Source organism: Camelus dromedarius, chromosome 23 (genome assembly GCF_036321535.1).
Source record: "Camelus dromedarius isolate mCamDro1 chromosome 23, mCamDro1.pat, whole genome shotgun sequence".
NCBI classification, from domain to species: Eukaryota; Metazoa; Chordata; class Mammalia; order Artiodactyla; family Camelidae; genus Camelus; species Camelus dromedarius.
The window spans coordinates 21,000,152-21,019,779 of record NC_087458.1 but is presented as its reverse complement, the minus strand read 5'-3'; the positions used below and the strand labels follow the sequence as shown (position 1 = coordinate 21,019,779).

Below are 19,628 nucleotides of genomic sequence, written 5' to 3'. Positions count from 1 at the left end.
TAACCGAAAGGGAAACTGAAGCAGACAAGCGCTGCCCTCACTTCACAGAGGACGCTGGCAGCCCATACGCTGGCTACCTTGCAGAGCTGCTCCACGGATTCTGCTGAATGAGGAAGGGAGGTGCACATGAGCATCAGAGGAGCACTTTCCTTCCAAAGCTGTTGCTTTTCATTCACTCAGCTGAAGTCCATAAGAACCTGAAGCTAATTTTAAGGGAGCCTCATTCTGAAGTCCTATTGGATAATGGAAGAGCCTTGGGTTATAAGGAGCTGGACTTGTAGCATTGACACTAGGTTGTTCCTAACCTATACAAAATGGTTTGAGAGTTCCACCAGAGAATTCAGCAAGGATCTTACCATCAACCTCTTAGTCTGATGTGCCTACATTTTGCCTGGTGCTAGGCTGGGATGGCAGCTATACTAAAAAAATCTGATCAAGTCCTTCATCTGAAATTCTGGCTCCCCATCCCCACCCCAAATACAGCTTTAGGAAAGAAATGCATTGCAAAATAAGTGTTTCTCCAGCCTCCAGATTTTGTTAATATTTAGCCTGTGGAATAAAGCAACGATGATTTCTGCCCTTTTCCCTGAAGACCAACCCCAAGAGACTAAGGAACACTCAACAATCCGAGTTACTGATTTCGTCAGAGGGATGTACATCTATCCCATCCATTCATTTCAGAGTTACTGTACCCACTGTGTGCCAGGCAGCATGCCAGGACCTTGGAGTCCAAAGAAAATACAGTTGCTGCCTTTGAGGACCTACAGTCTGGTAAATGAGGTAGAGAAATAAAGTATAGTTCAGAATAGTAAAGCTCATCACAGCAGTAACTATGGGGCGCTGAAACATTCCAGAGGAGGGAGTGAGTAACTCCCCCAGGAATTACCTGCAGATGTGATGGATGAGCAGGTGTTGAAAATGATCAGGTGTTCCTGGGGAAAGGGTGTTTCAGGCAGAGGAAGGAGTGTCAGCAAAGTCAGTGGCGGGTTGGGGGGAGTGCACGTAACAGGGATCCCCCCCCCCCCGCTACAAAGAAGAGTGAGCTCTTTCCTGTCGCAGTGGGAAGTTATTTTTTATTTTTAAGCAGGGAAAGGGTATGGTCAGATTTGTGTTTGGCGAGAGAACTAATGGCCAGATGGAGGCTGGCTTGGAGAGATGGAGAAGAGAGATAAGGAGGCCCTCAATTAAGATAATGGCAGAGGGAACTGAGGAAAGGGCATGGAGTTTAATGGTGTTTAGGAAGTAGACTCAAAGGCACCTGGTGACCAGGTGAACGTGGCTAGGGAGCAGTGAGCGGAGCAGAGGATTATAAGGTGCTGAGCTGTGGATGGAGGGGGATGCATTGTGATGCTTGCCATGGGAATCACATGAACTAGGGAAGGAGTGGGCTTGGGAAGCAGACTGTGGGAGAAGGTGATGAACACTTCAGACACGTTTAAGTTGGATGTACACAGGAGATGTCCAGGTGGAGATACATGGGAGGCAGTGGGTATACAAGGAGTGGGTATACTCTGGGGCCCAAGGACAAGCAGAAGCTGCTCCAGTTTAACTATCCCAGATGCTGCACATAAAAGCAGCGCTGAAGGAAGCTAAAAAGGCCTGTGTTACACTACCAGTGAGACCCCGCTGACGCTGAAGAGTCTTGGATTTGTCAGTAATGGCCTACAGATATTCTCTTCATATCATACAGATGACTCTCTCCAGACTCCCAAGGCTCTCCCCGGTGCCTTGCAGGATGCTACCTAAAATGTTGCCGAGAACCCTGGGTTAATGGCACAGGTGGTACTACAGATGCATTTAACTGAACAAATAAATCCCCAGGAATCCCTCCTCCATGTGAGAAACGAATGCTTTAAAGATCTGTCAGGACCTCTCTAGAACTCATACTGCAAGTCTAGTCATTGCACCTGTGTGGGAGAGGCCTTCCTTCTTTAAAACAAGAAGGACAGCTTTCTCAGACTAATTCTAAACCTCTGTAGAATGGTCCTTTCGGTCTGGCTGCCAGTGTCTGGATCAGGATCTTATGTGACCGGGTGTGGAATTAAAAAAACCTTGAACTTGGAACTAGACAGACATGGGTTCAGTTTTTGCCTTAATCACTTATTAGCTGCCCTTGAACAAGTCTTTGAATCTCTCAGCTTCATTTCCCTTATATTTAAAATGGGGATAATTATAATGCACCAGGGCAATGGTTAGAATCAGAATCAAACTGAAAAAGAAAGTACATTTAATGTGCTACATAAATTGTAAGGTTCTATAAAAATGTAAGGTGTTTTATTATTATTACTACTAATCCTTCCTGCTGAATCAGATGGACTGTGTAGGTGTAGGATCTGGGCAGAATCTTATGCCTGGACTTGCAGCTTTTTAACTGCGTGAAATATTTTAAGTTACAGAAGTCCCCTTCTGTCAGAGCACTGGCGGGCATCTATCCTGGCCACTTTTCTTTTTACTCCTTACCTAGCGAGGCCATTGACCAAAGAAGGGAATGCTCCACTAAAGCTTTTGTAGGTTGAGCACTGCACGAGGGCTCCTGGGAGCTCACAGGGCTGAAAGCAGCCAGGATTCCCCTTGCTAGGCCATGCATGCACCCCATTTGCAGCCAAATCCACCTGGGGAGGGGGCCACTTTTTTCCTAATTCTCACCAATGTGCCAGTTGAACCTTCAGTGACCCTGAATCTGAGCATCTTTTTAAATTTGTTTTATTTTTGTTTCCAGACCAGTGGGTGGGTGCGCATTGAAGTATAGTCAATTTACAATGTTGTGTCAATTTCTGGTGTACAGCATAATGTTTCAGTCATAAGTGTACATACATTCCTTTCCACATTCTTTTTCATTATAGGTTACTATGAGATATTAAATATAGTTCCCTGTGATAAACAGTAGAAATGTGTTGTTCATCTACTTTATATATGGCTGTTAGTATCTGCAGATCTCAAACTCCTAAGTGAGCATCTTTTGCTGGCTTAGATGTCTCTGGTTTTCCTCTGTCCCAACCAGAGAAGCCTGACATATTCCAACCCAGTGAAGCTCAAACTTTATGCCAACATCAAAACTTTCAAGTAAACAGACTTCTGATAGGGGCTGGTTGTTGATGAAGAAAAGGAAGTAACCACAGACGTAGAGACTTCAAATGGAAAAACACCGTAGAAATAAGCCAGCTCCTCCCCCTCACTTCACAGATGAGCAAACTAAGGTTCAGGGAGTGAAGTGTGTGCCCGGGTCAACAGCTGGCTAGTGAAGGGACCAGAATCCTAGTTCAGGAGTAGTGAACACTCTCCAGGGTTTTTGTCACCTGGACCATCTGTGCCTCACACACAGAGACATGCACAGACATTCAAATGCTGGCAGAAAGGCAAAATGAAAAGACTATACTTGAAGACTACATCTTGCCTGAGTGGCCTTCAGGGAGAACCAAGAGCAGATCTTCAAGAAATGTGGGCAGATATCCTTTAAGGCAATCTCCACGCCGCACTCATTCCTCTGTTTCCTCCACATCAATCCTTACTTTTCTCAAGAATTCCCAAAGATCCCTCAAGAAGAGAAACAGAACTGGGTGCCTTAATGAACCAAAACCCATTTAGTGTTTCATGAAACTTGTCATTAAACTGTTTCCATACCAGTGGGTGGGTGCGCATTACACATCAAATATGATACACACTTACCATTCACTGAGAAAGGCTCTAAGTGAATCACAGGAGCTCATGAGACCATCACAAGCACAGTAAGATACAACAGTGGCAGACAGACTTTCTCCCTCTTCAAGCAGCAAAAAGAAAACCTACTGCAAATTCTTGGATAGGCAATCCCCAGGGCCACAGACCAGCTCAGGTATCTGACTTTTCCCCCACATCAGCCCAAGCCAGCTGAACAGAGCACCACCTGGGGACATGAGTGGACCTTTAGTGGAGACCAGGCGAGAGTAGCTGAGTTCCAAAATGAACTCCACACAAACACAAGATTCCTTTCTTAGGGCAACTCCCAAGGGGCCAAGGCAGTGTCCAAACTGAATCTTGGCCATGGGAAGAGACTTACTCCCACGCTTCTAAGCAAACTGCTCCATGGAATTTGTTGCTAAGAAGTGAAAGAAAACCTAATCATTGCCATGTTTCTTCATCAAATTTGAAGACTGTGTTTGTAAGCCTTGCCCTTGGCTGTCTATAACTCCCTCCTTTTAGGATGTTTTGCAGTTGACTTCTATTCTCTTCAAATACAAGCCTAATTTCAAGCCTTAAGGAAAGCCCATCAGCCATTTCTTTTAGTTTTCCAGGCAAATCATAAAGGAAAATTGGCAGAAGAGAAGGGAAAAATATAATAGCAGTCAGGATAGTTGTATGTTATAGTACTCAGTCTTCAAGTTGTCCTGAGAAGGAAAAGTGGGGAGTACCCAGGTTTAGACATGGGTGAGGAGGCTGGGGATTGAGGGCAGAGGAAGAAGCAGGGGAAATTGGGAAGTTTAGTTAGCTTTAGTGTTATGGGAACAGAAGGGCACACAGTGAACACGCTGGGTCTTACCCTAAATGTGGCCGTGGCCACCTTATATGAGAGGGAGAAGTGCTGCACGCAAGTATTCCCACCTCACCCCAAATAAGTTCCTGAGTCTGGGCCCTTTTGCTTGAGGTTTCAGCTCCAACAGGACAAAATGCCAGCTTTCAAAAGCCCCCCGGCTGTAAAGGTCCCGGCCATAGCCTGGAGGCTCCTAACAGCCACTCTGGCGCACTGGCCCGAAATCACCCAAGAACTAATGCTGGGGTCAAAGTGACCTTCCCAATGATCGCAGACTAGGAGCAAACAAATGTCCATCCAACTATTCTAGGCTCCCATGAACCTGTAGTGTGCACACTAGGTTCTCAGTGGCCATTTGTTGAATTCTGGGGCTAAGAATTTGAGGCACACAAAAATGACCGCCACTGCTGCCTCCCGCCCACCAGGCTGCATCACGGTTGTTTACGCAACGTTCTGCTGGGGAGAAGCGGCAAGGCTGGAAGGGGACAGACCACTCTCAGGGCCAACCCTGCAGGCTTACCCCATCTGTCAAGCTCCTTGCTTGTAAGTGACTGATGGCTTCCACCCTCCCTCCCCTCGCTCCACCTTCCACTCCTGATCTGAAATGTTCGCTCCCGCCCAAGGCCGACAATCTGCTGAGTAGCCCGCGCAGCATGGCCATGGCCTAGATTAAAACCTCCAGACTCATCACATGGGTGCCCCCACCCCATCCCATAGCGAAACCTCCCCAGGGAGAGGGGAGCACATTGGCACAGCGCACCACTCAGATGTGACCTGCTTACTCAGGGCGCTCCAAGTTTCCAAATTAGTAAGTCAGACCCTGTGGGATGTTTGGCCCAAAGCTTTCTCTGGTTCAGAAAAAAAAAAAAGCAACAGTGCGCCGTGTGCCTTAGGACACTTGCTGATTTCCAACCACTGCGCTCTTTGTAGTTTTGCACGAAGATATTATTGACCCCTCAGAGCAAAGAGCTGGTTTTTACTGTGTTTTTAAAGGATGGCAGGCCCAGGTTTCCAAAGCTGGATGTGGAAAGAACATCTCATTTCCAGACAGACACTGCATTTCCTCCACCCTGTCTGGGACAAGGGGAGGGGACACAGTCACAGAACATGGGATACGAGGGGGAAGAAGGTTCAATGCACCTGACTGACATTTTCCAGGAATACATTTTCAGTGGTTTTAAAAAAATATTATTCCTTCATTTTAAGGAATACTTAAACCACTGAGGTACATGGTCATTCAACACTTGGTACTGGAGTGAAGGACTGACTACACGCTAACAAGTTAATCAATGACGTTATACTTTTTAAACCATTAATAATGGCAACCATATTATTCTTTTCCATTTACCTACCATGTATCAGCTTTCAAGAAATTTTGCATTATCTCCTCCCACAGGTGAAATTCACAAGATATAAAATTAACCATTTTCAAGGCATTTAGGACCCTCACGGTGCTGTAGAACCACCACCTCCATCTGGTGCTGAGACACTTCCATCACTGCAGAATGAACCCCCAGGCCCATTAAGCAGGCACCTCCCATTGCTCCCTCGTTCATGCCCTGGCAACCACCCATCTGCATTCTGTCTCCATGGATTGGTCTATTCTGATATTTCATATAAATGGAATTATACATGGTATGCCCTTCTTTCCTTTAGCATAATGTTTTCAAGGTTCATTCGTGTCTCAGCATTTACTGGTGCTTCACTCCCAGGTGAGGAGTCTGTACGGGGACCTGGGATCCTAAAACAGAAATGGAATGAACTGGTAAACCACTTTCCAGAATAATGTCTCCATTTCATCTCAAGGTTGTGTTGTTGCCTCAGGGGCTCCTAGCTTGAGGCTATCCCGCATCTGAGGCAGATCACCTCAGTCAGCAGGTGCAAGAAGCAGAGACCTCACGGGAAGGTCTAGACTCTCCCAGTTGGTAGTTCTCGCTCCTCTTTCCCACAGATTTTCAGTGAGATCTGGTACCATCACTTACCTTTGGTGTTGACGCTCAGCTCCTGTCTGCAAAAGGAGAATTGTAAAAACTCTTTGGAGCCCTGCTGGCTTGCTTTAGAAGGCAGAATTTGTCCCAGCCTGGCTCTAGCTGCGCATTTTTTTTATTGAAGTAGAGTCGGTTTATAATGTTGTGTTAATTTCTCGTGTGCAACATAGTGATTCAGTTATACATATATATGTATATATTTCTTTTCATATTCTTTTTCATTATAGGCCATTACAAGGTATTGAATGTAGTTCCCTGTGCTATACAGTAAGATTTTGTTGGTTATCTATTTTATATATGGTAGTTAATATTTTTCCATACACACTTCCTAAACATCTTTGTGCGTGCCTAACACCATACTGGAGGCTGCAGGGAATTTAAAAAAAAACAAAACAAAAACAGGCATAGATCCCACCTGCAGGCCTCCTGTGCCGAGGAGCCTACAAGCCCTTAGCTGCAGTCCTGCCCCCTGGCCCAGAGTGTGAGGAACAGCCTCCTCCCTGGGATTAGAGCCTGTCCTGGGCTCGCTGGTGCCACCATCTCCCCACCCACTGCCCAGGCTCTGGGCGGTGCCGCTCTCAGCATCCCCTGACACCTGCTCCCTCCCTGCGCAGCTGGCTTTCCAGGCTCTGACCTGCTTGCCAAAGCCATAAGCTGCTGCTCGGGGCTCCTACCCCAACTGTGAAAGCTCAACCCACTGCAAGGCCTTCTTGATCTGCACACACCCAAGTCCTGGTCGCCTCCACCTGTTATCGCCCTGCCCTGTTATACTGCCTGTGACCTGGCCCTGTGGAAGCCTGTGCAAAGATTGTGGAGATGTGAGGGCGCAGGTACCAGGGGTGAACGTGGGCACCCTGGCCTGGAGGCAGTACCATTTAGCCTCACACAGATGCTGTTAACTCTGGGTCTTGTCCATCCCATAATCAGTCAGTTCACCAACCAAGCGACAAGCATTTGTTGAGCATCTGCTATGTGCCAACACTGAACGAAGCCTGGGGATTCCTAGAGAAAGAAGCTCTCAAATAGTTTACAGTCGAGTGGGACAGCAGATGTGAAATGCATCTGTGCCACAGTGTCCAAGAAGAATCACACAAGTCTCCCACAATAACTTCACGCATCTCCAGGGAGCTGAGGTAGGAGAGAGGGACGGACATTTTCAACCATGATGATCTCTATGTAACCCACAATTCCAGAAAAAAAAAAAAAAAAAAAACCCAGGCCACTGAATCTTCCTTTCTCTTCCGCTAGCTGGTGGGGGCTGTACACAGGGCAACCTTTGCCTCAGTTTTACAGGCCTGAGCATCCCTCGCTGGAGAGTTAACCAAAGGCATCTTTCCATGCTCCACACAAGAGTCATCAAATACCATGTTCCTTCTGCATCCTTGACCTCCCCACCATCAGATCTTAGGGGGGGTCAGAAGCTCAACCCCCACAGGACCTGACAGATAAGCTCACATTTACAGAACACTTACTCTGTGCCAGGAGCTGCTTTAACCACACGATACAGATTTCCACACCCTGCCCCTGATTTCCACAATAATTCAGTGGCTAGAGTCTACTCTTATTCTTCCTTTATAGTTGAGGGAACTGAGGCATCAAGAGGTAAAGGGACTCTCCAAGGTCAGAGAGCTAGCGAATGGGGGAGGGGCAGCCTCTGGCCTGAGCTGGTCCACCTAACAGAGTAACAAGCAGTGTGGGAATTTAGGGAGGACATGCTATGTGCGCCGGAAGCTGTGGCTCAAACAACTTCTCTTCGCTGGTCACATCTACCTTGTGGGCTTCCAGTTTGCAACCAGTGACCTAGGTTTGCCCTTCTTGCACTATATATATAATAAATATATATATATACACACACACACACATATATACACTATATATATGTATATATATATATATATATGCACACAGACATACACACACATATTCATGTATATATATATATACACGTGTGTGTGCGTATATATAGTATATATATATATGTGTGTGTACATATATATCATTTGGTTTCCACAAACCCTGTGCTAAACGTTAACAGTATTTTTACATGTTAGGCAGAGTCTCTGTGTGTGTGTTTATATGTAAGAGAGAGACAGATCCCTTTGAACTTGTGCCAGTTGGAACCAGCTTTGGTTACCCTCATGGCCCCAGATTTGAATTCAAGATTATCACCAAATTTAGGAATATACAAAGGAATGAAGTGTGTTTGGAGTTGGGAGGGAAGGAGGCAGAAAATTCACTATCCACTTAAGTTTTCTTACATAATAATCTGCTTTCACGGTCAAACGTGGAAAACATCCCCTGAAGGTCCTTGGCCCAGGGCATTGCCAGTCACCTCCTGCCCCGTCCTTGGACATTCAAGTCCTAACAGGTAAGGAGGGAGGCAAAGCTTCCCAGTAGCCGCCCTCCTCCTCAGGCCACAGCCTTGAGGAACCCTCTCCATGGGCCAGGCTGTCCCTGGAATGCCATGGATTAGAGCCACTGGCTGGGAGAGGGCCCGCCTGGAGTAAGCTATTTGAGTGTTGCCATGGTAACAAGGGGAGATGTGAAGTCCCCAGATCTGGGCCTGGTGCCGGAGCCACCTTGATTGGATTCTTTCTCTGAGCCAGCTGTGCTTTCTTAAAGCAGCCTGGGATCCCTTCATGCTCATCCTCACCGCACTTAATCATCCCATTCCCCCACCAGGAGCCAGCTCACATCACACCCTCCTTGAAGCCCTGCCTAGATTCCTCATTGCAATGAAGAACTTCCTCCTTGCTGCTGCCATAACCACGTGCTTGCATTTCCCTTGGGACACTTAACTAGTCATGCTTTATAGTTCCCCTGTGCTGATTCACTTCCTGGCAAAAAATCAATTCCTTGACTTTACAGTCTATGTCTTTAGGTCAACTTGGAGCCCTTTACTCAGGTAGTTGGCAGGTTTCTACTTGTTGCTAGGCAGCATTATCTGGGAGAAAGAGAAAAGGTCCTTGTGCGCACAGTAGGCACTCAACAGAGATGCACTGAATTACCTGCAGCTGTGCTGTAGAGAGGGGAGATGGCAGTTCTTGGCCTCCTTTGTGTCAACAACCCAGGCTCAGGGAAGGAAGAAAAACCCCAGCATAGGGAGCTTCTCCCTCTGGGGGAAAAAAAAAAACAGGGAGAGCTTTTGGCAGCAACAGCAGTGAGGCAGTGAGGCGCTGAGTGCCACACACACATACTCTATTCCATCGGCTTGACAACCGGAAATTACCAAATGGAATGATACCAATTCGTGAAACCAAAACGTGTCAGGAACACAGCCAGTCAGGGCTTTCCAACAACATGGCGATAGCCTCACTTTCAAGTGATATAATCACATTCAATATGGCTCCCCGCGAGGCAAAGGCCTGCATCCGTCTGAGGCCAGCAATCTTGGGAGTCAGGTCTCACTGCTGTCACCTCTGTTTCTTGGCACTGACAGCCTCACTGGAGATTCAAAAGTAGCCAGTCACCAAACGAGGCCTGCAGAGTGTGCCTGTAGTCTGGAATGCCCCAGAATATCTGGCATCTGATATGCTGAGCCCAGGCTGAAAAGAGTTCTCCAAACCCAGAATACTGAAATTCCAGTTAGTGGGTATTTTTTTTCCCCTGAGTATCTTCTATCTGGCCGTAATGCTGATGCTGTGTGTGAACCCAGAAACCAGCGTGGCAGAGCGGACTGAGCACTGGACATTTAGGGGTGGAAGAACTGCCACGTCTCCCTTGATTGTCTGAGAGACCTGGGGCAACTCCTTTAATTTCAGTGAACCTCAGGTTCCTCCTCCATACAGATGTTCATTCATTAATTCAGCAACTATTTTCCAGGAGCAAAACATGTCCCAGATACTGGGGATGCTGTGATGGGAACAGATTCTGTCCAGAAAGGAAGAAAGATGACTAAATAAAACAATGACCCTAAAGCAGGTTGTGGGCCGTGGTAACAGTAGAGGGACAGTGACAGACACAGGGCAGGGGCTCTACCCATAATGAGGTCAGGGAACGTCTCCCAAGGGGGGATGACATTTCAGCTGGGACTAAATGAATCAAGGCCAGGAGACTGGGAGGTACTGGGGTGGGACTGGGGGGAGATAAAGAAGCTTGTGTGAGGCCCCAAAGCAAGAGGGACCACAAATCTCAGGGAGCCTGAGAAATGAAAGGCCTCGTAAACTGGAAGACTGACTGGCTGCCATTGTGTGCTCCTCTCTCGCTGCATTTTAGGAGTTAGTACAGTTTGGAGAGTATCTCTCTGGGAAATCAGAAAACCTGGACCCTGTCCTGGTTTTGGCCACTGACCAGTTTTGCAATTTTAAATAAATTTTGAACATGCATTTCTGTTCTTTATTTTATTCACCTGTGAAACAGGGCCAGAAATCCCTCCCCTCCTCACATTACAGTGAATTGAATGAAGAAATGTTTGCAGAGGCCATTAAAAAAATTAAAATGAGTTACAAGTGCAAGGTCTTTGATAGGACTTTCCCAATCAAAAATAAACCCAAGACCACTCGGGTGTCAGTCTGAAACTCAGAGCGGTAATTGCATCAGGGTTTTTCCCCCTGCCCCCCTTCCCAGGGGATCAGGAGATAAATGGCAGTTTCTTTCTGATTGGTTTGGTGATATTTCATTTCAGTTCATAATCAGATTTTTGTCTAAGGGAGAAAGTATGCTATTAATAAAAAGGTTTTTTTTTTTTTATTGTAATATTTGTGATTACTGAGCCTGGCTGGTTAGGGCAGACTGCCCATGAGCCCAGGGTGGGGCTTAATCCTGCATAACACTGAGCTCTGGGCCAAGGCATACTTTGAATTAGGAGGGATCAGGAGCAAGAATGTAGCCTCTGAAACACTGACGCTGCAACGTCTTCTCTGCTCACCAACGTTCAGGGCTTCCCTGGGGCCCATTACACCAAACCTATGTTTTGTGCCTTCTAAGCCCCCTGTGATCTCACCAACCTTGCCTGTACCACCTCGTTGCCCACTCTTCCTCAGAAGGTTTCTTCACTGCCTTCCCAGTCCCACGCGCTCTCTGTCTGGGGCTCTGTACCTCTGCTCTTGTACCCCTCCCACCCAGCTCAGCCCAGCTTCCCTTCTCCCACCCCCATGTCCAACTGTCCACGTGGTAACACCCAGCATCCGGGCTCACACCACCTTCACCTCCTCCATGCCGTCTCTCCCTTAAAACCTAAGCCAGCGTTGATGGCTCTCCCTTCTAACAGTGCATGGACTTGGGCACTTTTTGATACTTACCTTAGCCTTTGTTTGCTGTTGTTATTTTCAAAAATTAAATTTTAAAGACCACTATCAGTTTATAAAGAATCTCACGTATGTATTATTTGACTTTGACAACAACATGGATAGTGAGTGGTGTCATCTGAGAGGTGGGGAAGCTGAGACCTGGCCAGTCACCTGGCAGGACTTACTGTGTTCTAAGTTTCATTAAGAAACTCTCCTAGGACGGGAGGCAGTTCACCCTCTTCTTTTTTGCCCTCAGGACCATGTTGATCACATAGCAGGTAATTAGCTAACACTTCTTGAAATGAAGTCCATATGCAACTACCTGAAAAATAATTCGAACTGCATATTTCATGGATGCTAATCACTGCTATTAGTACTATTAGCCTCTTCATGTATAAAGAACAACATGCGCTCAGCATTATTTTTATTATAGGAACCCAGGAAACAACCTAAGGGAGACTCACAGGTTCTCTACAAATCTTCCCACCCCCGCCCCTGGGGGTCAATCAGAGGGCAGCCGCCAACACAGGTACCACTCCCTCTGCTCACGCCAAGCAGCATGGCCCCGTGCCGCCTGGCAGAGGATGGAATGTGCTTATCAGAACTCGCTCGGCAGGGTGGACATACTCTGCTAGTCCTTGGAAATCTGGGGTTATCTGGGCAGGTGGGAGGATCCAGGTTATCCAGCACACTGCGCAGCCAGGAGAAAGAGCTGCCCTGGTTGGAATAGGGTGGAGGGGGGGTAAGGGTACGGTCCACCCAGCCATTCTGGGTTGGAAGCAGGAAGACCTTCCGGCATAGGAGCCAATTTCCCAAGAATTTCAGGCCACTCTGACTACCTGGCAGAACTGAAAAGTGAAGTTTTTTGCCATGTCCCTACATCTGCCTGGAATAATACCAATTATGACTCTAAATATTTGTACAGCTTTTAACAGCCTAGGAACTCATTCGCATGCACTGTCTGCTTTGACACAAGGACCCTCCCTGCCAGGCAGGTACTCACTTCCGGTTGGTTGTTGACTTTAGAAAGTGCATGCGTACAGTCAAACCTTCAGAACCGTACCCAAGGCCAGAGAGAAAAGCCAGCCTCCCACCCAGCCCTGCCCCAGGTGTCCTTCCGCAGAGGCAGCCCATGCCATCACTTTCTCCTGTCTCTTCTCAAATTTCCCCCCTTTTTGGAGGTAAAGAAACTGAAGCCCAAAATAACTGAATGACTTTCCCAATGGCACATGCTGAGTTAAGTCAGGGTGAGAATTTGAACTGGCTTCTCACACTACAGTCTATGAAATTCCCCTCACTCATGGCTCCCAGGCTATCTTTCACACAAGAATTCAGCTCATGTGAAACCCTATAAAAATATAAATAAATAAAACCAGATAAAAGTCAAAGCTAGAACTGGAGGCCTGGAGCCCCACGGGCTGTGCACTGACCGCAGGGGTGCCCACCCCTACCAGGGCACTCCACAGGCACTCTAAGCCCCTTCTCTGGCTCTCCAAGCCAACTCCCATCTCCATAGCCATCTCCTGCCTTCCATCTAGCAGGGGCAGGACACACATCCCAACTGTTTTGCTCTACCAAAGTGTTCCCACCCATTGTCCTATTTCTTCAAGACCTTGATAGTTTGAGGGTGGGTCAGTCTGATATTTAAAAATATATATATTCTGGACTGCTCGTGGGAGATAAAGCTGAAGGCTGGTGCTGTGCAGAGCCTGCTGGCAGTCCAGGCCTGAGGCCACGTGCAGAGAGCTGGGAGATAAGGTCAGAGCTCCCTGGCCTCTCCCACCATCCTACCACCTCCCAAATGCCCATGAGCTTTCCAGAGAGACTTCCATAAAGGCCTCCAGGCAAGGATGGAGCAGAGGTGGTGGATGGGGAGGGGAGGAGTAAGGGGGTGGAGCCAAGGGGAGAGAGGGACGGAGGGGGAGAGAGAGAGAGAGTGTGTGTGTGTGTGTGTGTGTACGTTAGTATCTATGGGGAACTCCCCCACGCCCTGCAATCCCCAGCTTAAGCAGTTTCTTCCATCCACACTCCTAAGTCACTTATGGGCAACACCTGCCACCTCTTTTGGGAAGGTCATTTCAGGGGTGAAGAGGAAGTTAACTTATCTGAGGACAAAGGCAGCCAAACAGAGGGCATCGGGGATGGCGTGAAGCCAGTGGCAGTTCCAGAGTTTCTCTGTAACAGGAGCTTAGGGGTAACAACCTACGTGCACAGAAGCACTTAAAGCTGCATCTCATGAGACTGAGCAGATGTCATCTGCATCAAAGAAAGAGGGTACTGAGGCAAAAATGGGGTGCTGCTTGCCTGAGTGGGTGCTCAGTACATATTGTAGTGTACTCATCCATGTCCTCCACATTCACCAACAATTATTTATCAAAACTATAAAAACCAAAACATCTGCATGTGATGTGCAGGATGGAGATGGAAACGCATACAGACAAGAAGTGGAGGTTCATCCTCCAGCAACATCAGCCCCTCTGCACAACCCACCCTCAGACACAGCCTGTGGCCCAAAGCCTGGCAAATCTGAAATACTCCACACCGTGCATTCCGCAGGGGTGAGTTATGACTGGAATGAGAATATTTCTGCTCACTCCCTCTATGACGTGGCCTTTACCTTTTAAGCCTCAATATTACAGTGAGGTAGCTTTTGGCTTTTAATTGCCCTGAACCTTTGTTAACGTTAAATGGAGGGAGGAAATGGAAAGGAAAATAAAACCATATCTCTACTGCTTTTGAGTTGCATGATTGTATATTTTTGCCACCCCATTAGTTTTCAACTATTCCAGCCTATAAACCTCTCCCCCGCCACCACCGAGGAAAATAAATCAGTCATTCGGTTATTGCTGCAAAGTTCACCAAACTCTAAGTTCTCCTCTGTAATATTAAAGAGAATGATGCAACTTTAAATTCAGTCTATTTTTTAATAACCACCTGTGGGAGACCCTGAATCACACAAGCGCTTGGTTGTTTTCTTGCTCTTTCAAAAAACACACCTTCCCTCCAAGCGGATATGACGTGTGAAGACTTAAGCACCAGTTACCGGAGTCAGCCACAGAGTGTCCCCTTTATTTGTGGAACAGAGAAGGCACCGCCCCTCCCCACCCGCTTCTCACTCAGAGACGACCTCAGAGCCTCGGCTCACACGTTCCAAAAATAAAACCTCACCTCGGCGCGTTACCACACCCACAAAAATTGGCTCCAAAATCTTTTACCGAATAGTTTCGAAGAGTGAAAATGAGAACAGTATAACCCGGGTATGTCACTGTAACCATGGCTACAGGTTTTATTAGTACTAATACCAGGATGTGGTCAGTTTGGATATATACAGACGGCAAACACTAGCATGAGTGGTGTCAGAGTGTGTGCCCGTAAATTCTCCAAATTAGAAACGTGGCCCTTAATGACCATGATTCGTAAGGGACCTGGTGGAGAAGGGAGGGGAAGGACGAGGGAGGCAGAGGGCAGCATCAGTAAGAGAAGCTCGGGGTCCTAATTTCAGCTGTGATTCAGCTTTTTAACACAATCCTCTAACATCCTCTAAGTGCAGGTTTCCCTCCTCAGTGGTCTCTCACGTGTCTCATCTGTTCTTCCCAGCAATCTTGAGAGAGATCTGAGATGGCTAATAGCCTCACTTCTCAGTTGAGAAAAGGTCTCAGAAAGCTTAACTGGTTTGCCCAAGGTCAGAGGCTTGGAGGACAACTGGACCAGGACTAGAACCGGGTCCTCTTCACATTCTTTCCCCCGCAGCCTCTGCCGGCCTTTTGCCTTGTGCTCGGGACATTCTGAGATGTATTAATTCCCCTTGTAAACATCCCTCATCCTTATCCCTTATCTGGTTAGCCCAGGACCAGGATCAGTCCATCCAACTGGAGGTTACAGCTGGAAAGTAAGGCTTCCCTTTTGCCTTTTGTCCTCATTTCTTTTTCAAGTCCTCTGCATGGCTCTCCCCTGTACAGACAACAGCACAAAGAACAGGTAAAGCCGTCCCTGCTCCGGAGGGAGTGTGTGGTCCAGGGGCTGCAAGCTTAAAACGCCTCCAGGGAGCAGCAGGGGTCAGGACTGGCGAGGCAGGCAGGGTGCGGACCAGGGTACTGGTTCAGGGAACACTGGTCTTTCTCAAGCTCCAGCCGACTGTGGCTACGCGGGAGATTAGTGTGGCCAAATTTTAGGTCAAACTGAAGATTAAGAATTTTATATAAAATCAGAGGAGGAAAAAAATAAAATAAAGTAGAAGTCCCTGTGGGTCGGCTGTCGCTCCTGTGCTGCCCGTGAGCACGCTAGGGGGGTTATGCCTCTGTGTCCCGAGCACCCACCATCAACATGATACGATATTGTACTTCTCTTCTATTTTTGGTGCTTTTAAGATGTTAGCTCCTGAGGCCCCAGAAAGGTGTCTTAATTCATCAAAAGCGTATCCACAGTGTGTGGCACACGGAAGGCTTTCCGATGTTTGATGGCTGAATGACTGGTGAGCCCCTCTTCGTCCGAGAAGAGAGAATCCAGAGACTGAGGTCCCCAGCAGCTGAAGAACAGACGCTCCAGAGCACAGGGACTCCAGCAGGATCTTCTGCGCTTGAGGAGCTCCATGGCCTTGGGCAAATTACTTAGTCTGTACAATAGGGATTAAAGACCCCGCCGCCCGAGCTGTGGAACGAGGCCACAGGCCACGTCTGTGGAGCCTTGATGACACACACAGAGCTGCGCATTTAGGAAGAACGCAGCAAACGGTGGCTTTTTGATTCAACATATGATCCCCTGTTAACTGTGAAAGGTGATGAGACGGTGCGCCAACCCGCCGTTCCGAGGCTTTGGCCCCCTGAGGCACCTGTGTCAAAAGGGGCCGGTCAAAGCAGAACCAGTGAGCATCTAGCTGAAATGAAGAGGGGAAAGCTGACAGTGATGGCCAGCACAAGGCACCCCCAAGAGACTGGATCCTGGAGGCCAGGAGGGCTGAAAGAGGGGACGAAGCTGGGAACGAATGGAAACAGAGTTAGCGCGAGAGCAGGGGGAAGGCGAGTGGGTCCGGCCCGATTCCCAGGATTGGCTGACGCTCTCTCTAAACCAGTTCACAGGAAAACTGATCGAACTCCGCTTAGAACAAACTTGTTCAGTCATGAATGGATGTTTTCACCTTTCACACAATATGAGCAGTGTAATAATAAACACAGTGCCAAACAACAGGGACCTACTTACTGTACAGCACGGGGAACTATGTTCAGTTTCTTCCAATAACATACAATAGAAACGAATCTGAAAAGAATACACATGTATAACTGAATCACTTTACTGTACACCTGAAACTAATATTGTAAATCAACTACATGTCCAAAAAAAATTTTTAGGTCTATGTTAAATAAATACATACATACATACATACAGTGCTATGTAGTTTTCAGGGCGATTTTAGGGCACCTACTGTGTGAAGTGTACTTAGGCTACATGCTTCACATCCATTATCTGCATACACGTTATTCATTCATTCACTCATTCATTCATTCATCCATTCAGTAAATACCACCAGTCCACTTTCTGCCGGCACAGTGCTGGGTATAAGGGATAAAAGGATGTTACACAGTGGAAAAAACTCCTCACCCTCTGAGAAATGTGCTAGCACCTCTGTTTACAGAAGAGAAAACTAAACTCAAAGTGCTTAAGCGAATGCTGCCCAGACTCCACACCAGTGTTAGCGAAGGAGGCAGAATTCCTGACTGTGTGTTTTCTGGTTTAGGAGAAGAAAAATCTTCAGTTTCCTTGATGATCTAGGGGCGTAAGTATGAGGAAGTTGTTGACTTGCTAAGCGGCTGGGGATATTGCATTTGGTCACATTTAGCACAGTTGGAATTTTCAGAGTATTGGAGAGACATGATTTTTTGTGTTTAATCCTAAGAGTGACTGAAAAACACTAATTATTGTCAGAGTCTAGGACATGGACCCTTTGGAGACAATGTAACTAGGGATAAAGAGAGAGAAAAGGAAGGGAAGAGAGAGGGACAAAGAGTAAAGGGGAATTCAATGGCCAGAGGTTTTAGGCCACCTGCAACAGAAAGTCAGGGAAGGCCCAGATGAAAACCTTTTTAAACCCTTTTCATTGTTCTTAAATTATTCTCTAATCATTTCCCCTGTATCATCTTTGAGTAGAGAGAAGGTGTCTTTTTCCTCCCCCACCTTTCTTAGCATAGCTTAATTAATACTCCATTGATTGAAAGATCGACTCATTTGAACCTAGAGTGAAACGGCGCTTTTTAATTTTCTTTTTTGCTAAACCTGAAATAGAGCATACAGTAATTAGGAAAGGATCCGTTGTTATCAGAAAGTCCCAGCCACAATGAGCTCTTTGTAACCGAGCAAAAGGAAGGTAGGTGATTATTTAGGAGCTGATAAGGCACACTCCCCACTCTCTACTGCTTTCTGTGATATGGGATTTTCTTGATCATTATTTCCTCTTTAAATGCATTACTTGGCTGGAGGGTCTGTCTGGGTGGACGGTGGGCTAAAGGGTGGGTAACCGTCATCAACGTCTGGCCACAGATGTGACTGACTGCCTCTTCCCTACGCCTTTCATTGCCCCTGCTCTCTCCCCAAAGACCTGGGTTGGCCAATTTACGTGGTTTCAGGACCTCTTTTCTTTCAGGACCCTTTGGTTAACCAGCATGACTTCATTCATTCATTCAAGTACATGCCCGATGCTGGGCACCCAGACAGAGTAAGGCAGGCAAGGCAGCATTCTCACTGAGCTCATTTTCCAGAGCAGGAAGACAGTCCATAAATGCACACACTTAAGTGACAAGAGCATCATGAGTGAGTGAAAAATTTCGGAGTGGGAAGAACTACAAAGGCAGGGAGACAGGATGGTGTGGTAGAGGTGGACTGGGGGCTGGGCTTCTTAGATGACTTGGTCGAGAAAGGTGTCATGTGGAGGTGACACTTGAGGTTACATCTGAGTGCAAATGCCTTTGAGCTGAGCTCTGCATGTTATGAAGCAGTGGTCACGCCAAGATCTGAGAGGAAATGTACCAGAGGGACCAACAAGGCCAGAGGGGAGGACAGTTCTGAAGGAGGTGTGTCCTGGGCACGGTGAGTGAGAAGCAGGCACAGGATGACGTCAGAGGGGGAGGCAGGGCCAGCTGATGGAGGCGCTTGTGGGTTATGGCAAAGAGTGTAGCTTTTACTCCACACGTGTTGGGAAGCCATGGAGGGGAGTGGTAGTGAGTGGAGGTGCAGCGGTGGGGGCGATATGATCTGGCTTGTGCGGGGAAAAGAGACTATGATGAGGGAAGGGCAGAACCAGAGAGCCTGGCTAGGAAGCTGTCACGGTAGTCCAGGTGAGGGGCGATGGTGACCTGGCCATGAGATGGAGAGATGTGGATAGATTTGGGGTATGTTTTGGAGATAGGGAGATAGAGCTGATGGGACAAGCTGGGGGGATGGGGGTGTTGTGAAGCAAGAGGGCTGTAGGAGTCTCCGGGGGCTACCGTGACAGGTACCACTGGCTGGATGGAAGGTCCGGAAGCTAGGAATCTGGAATCAAGGTGTTGGTAGGGCTGGTTCCTTCTGAAAGCCATGAAGGAAGGACCTGTTCCAGGCCTCTCTCCGTGGCTTGTCAATGGCCATCTTCCCTAAATGTCAATCTCCATGTCCAAATGTCCCCTCTTCCTGAGGACACCAGTCATATTAGCTCACGGACCCGCTTTACTCCAGTGTGACCTCATCTTAACTAATCACAACTGCAAAAGCATTGTGTCCAACTATGGTTATATTCTTCTCAACATATAAATATATCATATTTATGTCATATATATATGAATCTTTGTGCTTTCTGTATTCTTTTAATTTTTCAAAGAAAACAAATCATTTCAAAATAGTCAGATAAGGGCTGTGGTAGGTTACTGGCTCTATGAGAAC

At 47.3% G+C, this 19,628-nt stretch overlaps 1 protein-coding gene across 1 annotated transcript in view; it reads left to right on the top strand.

Annotated features, from left to right (window-relative positions):
• Positions 1–19,628, top strand: part of KIAA0040 (KIAA0040 ortholog) — a 32,292-nt gene that overhangs the window by 982 nt on the left and 11,682 nt on the right. The gene's annotated exons all lie outside the window — the stretch shown is intronic.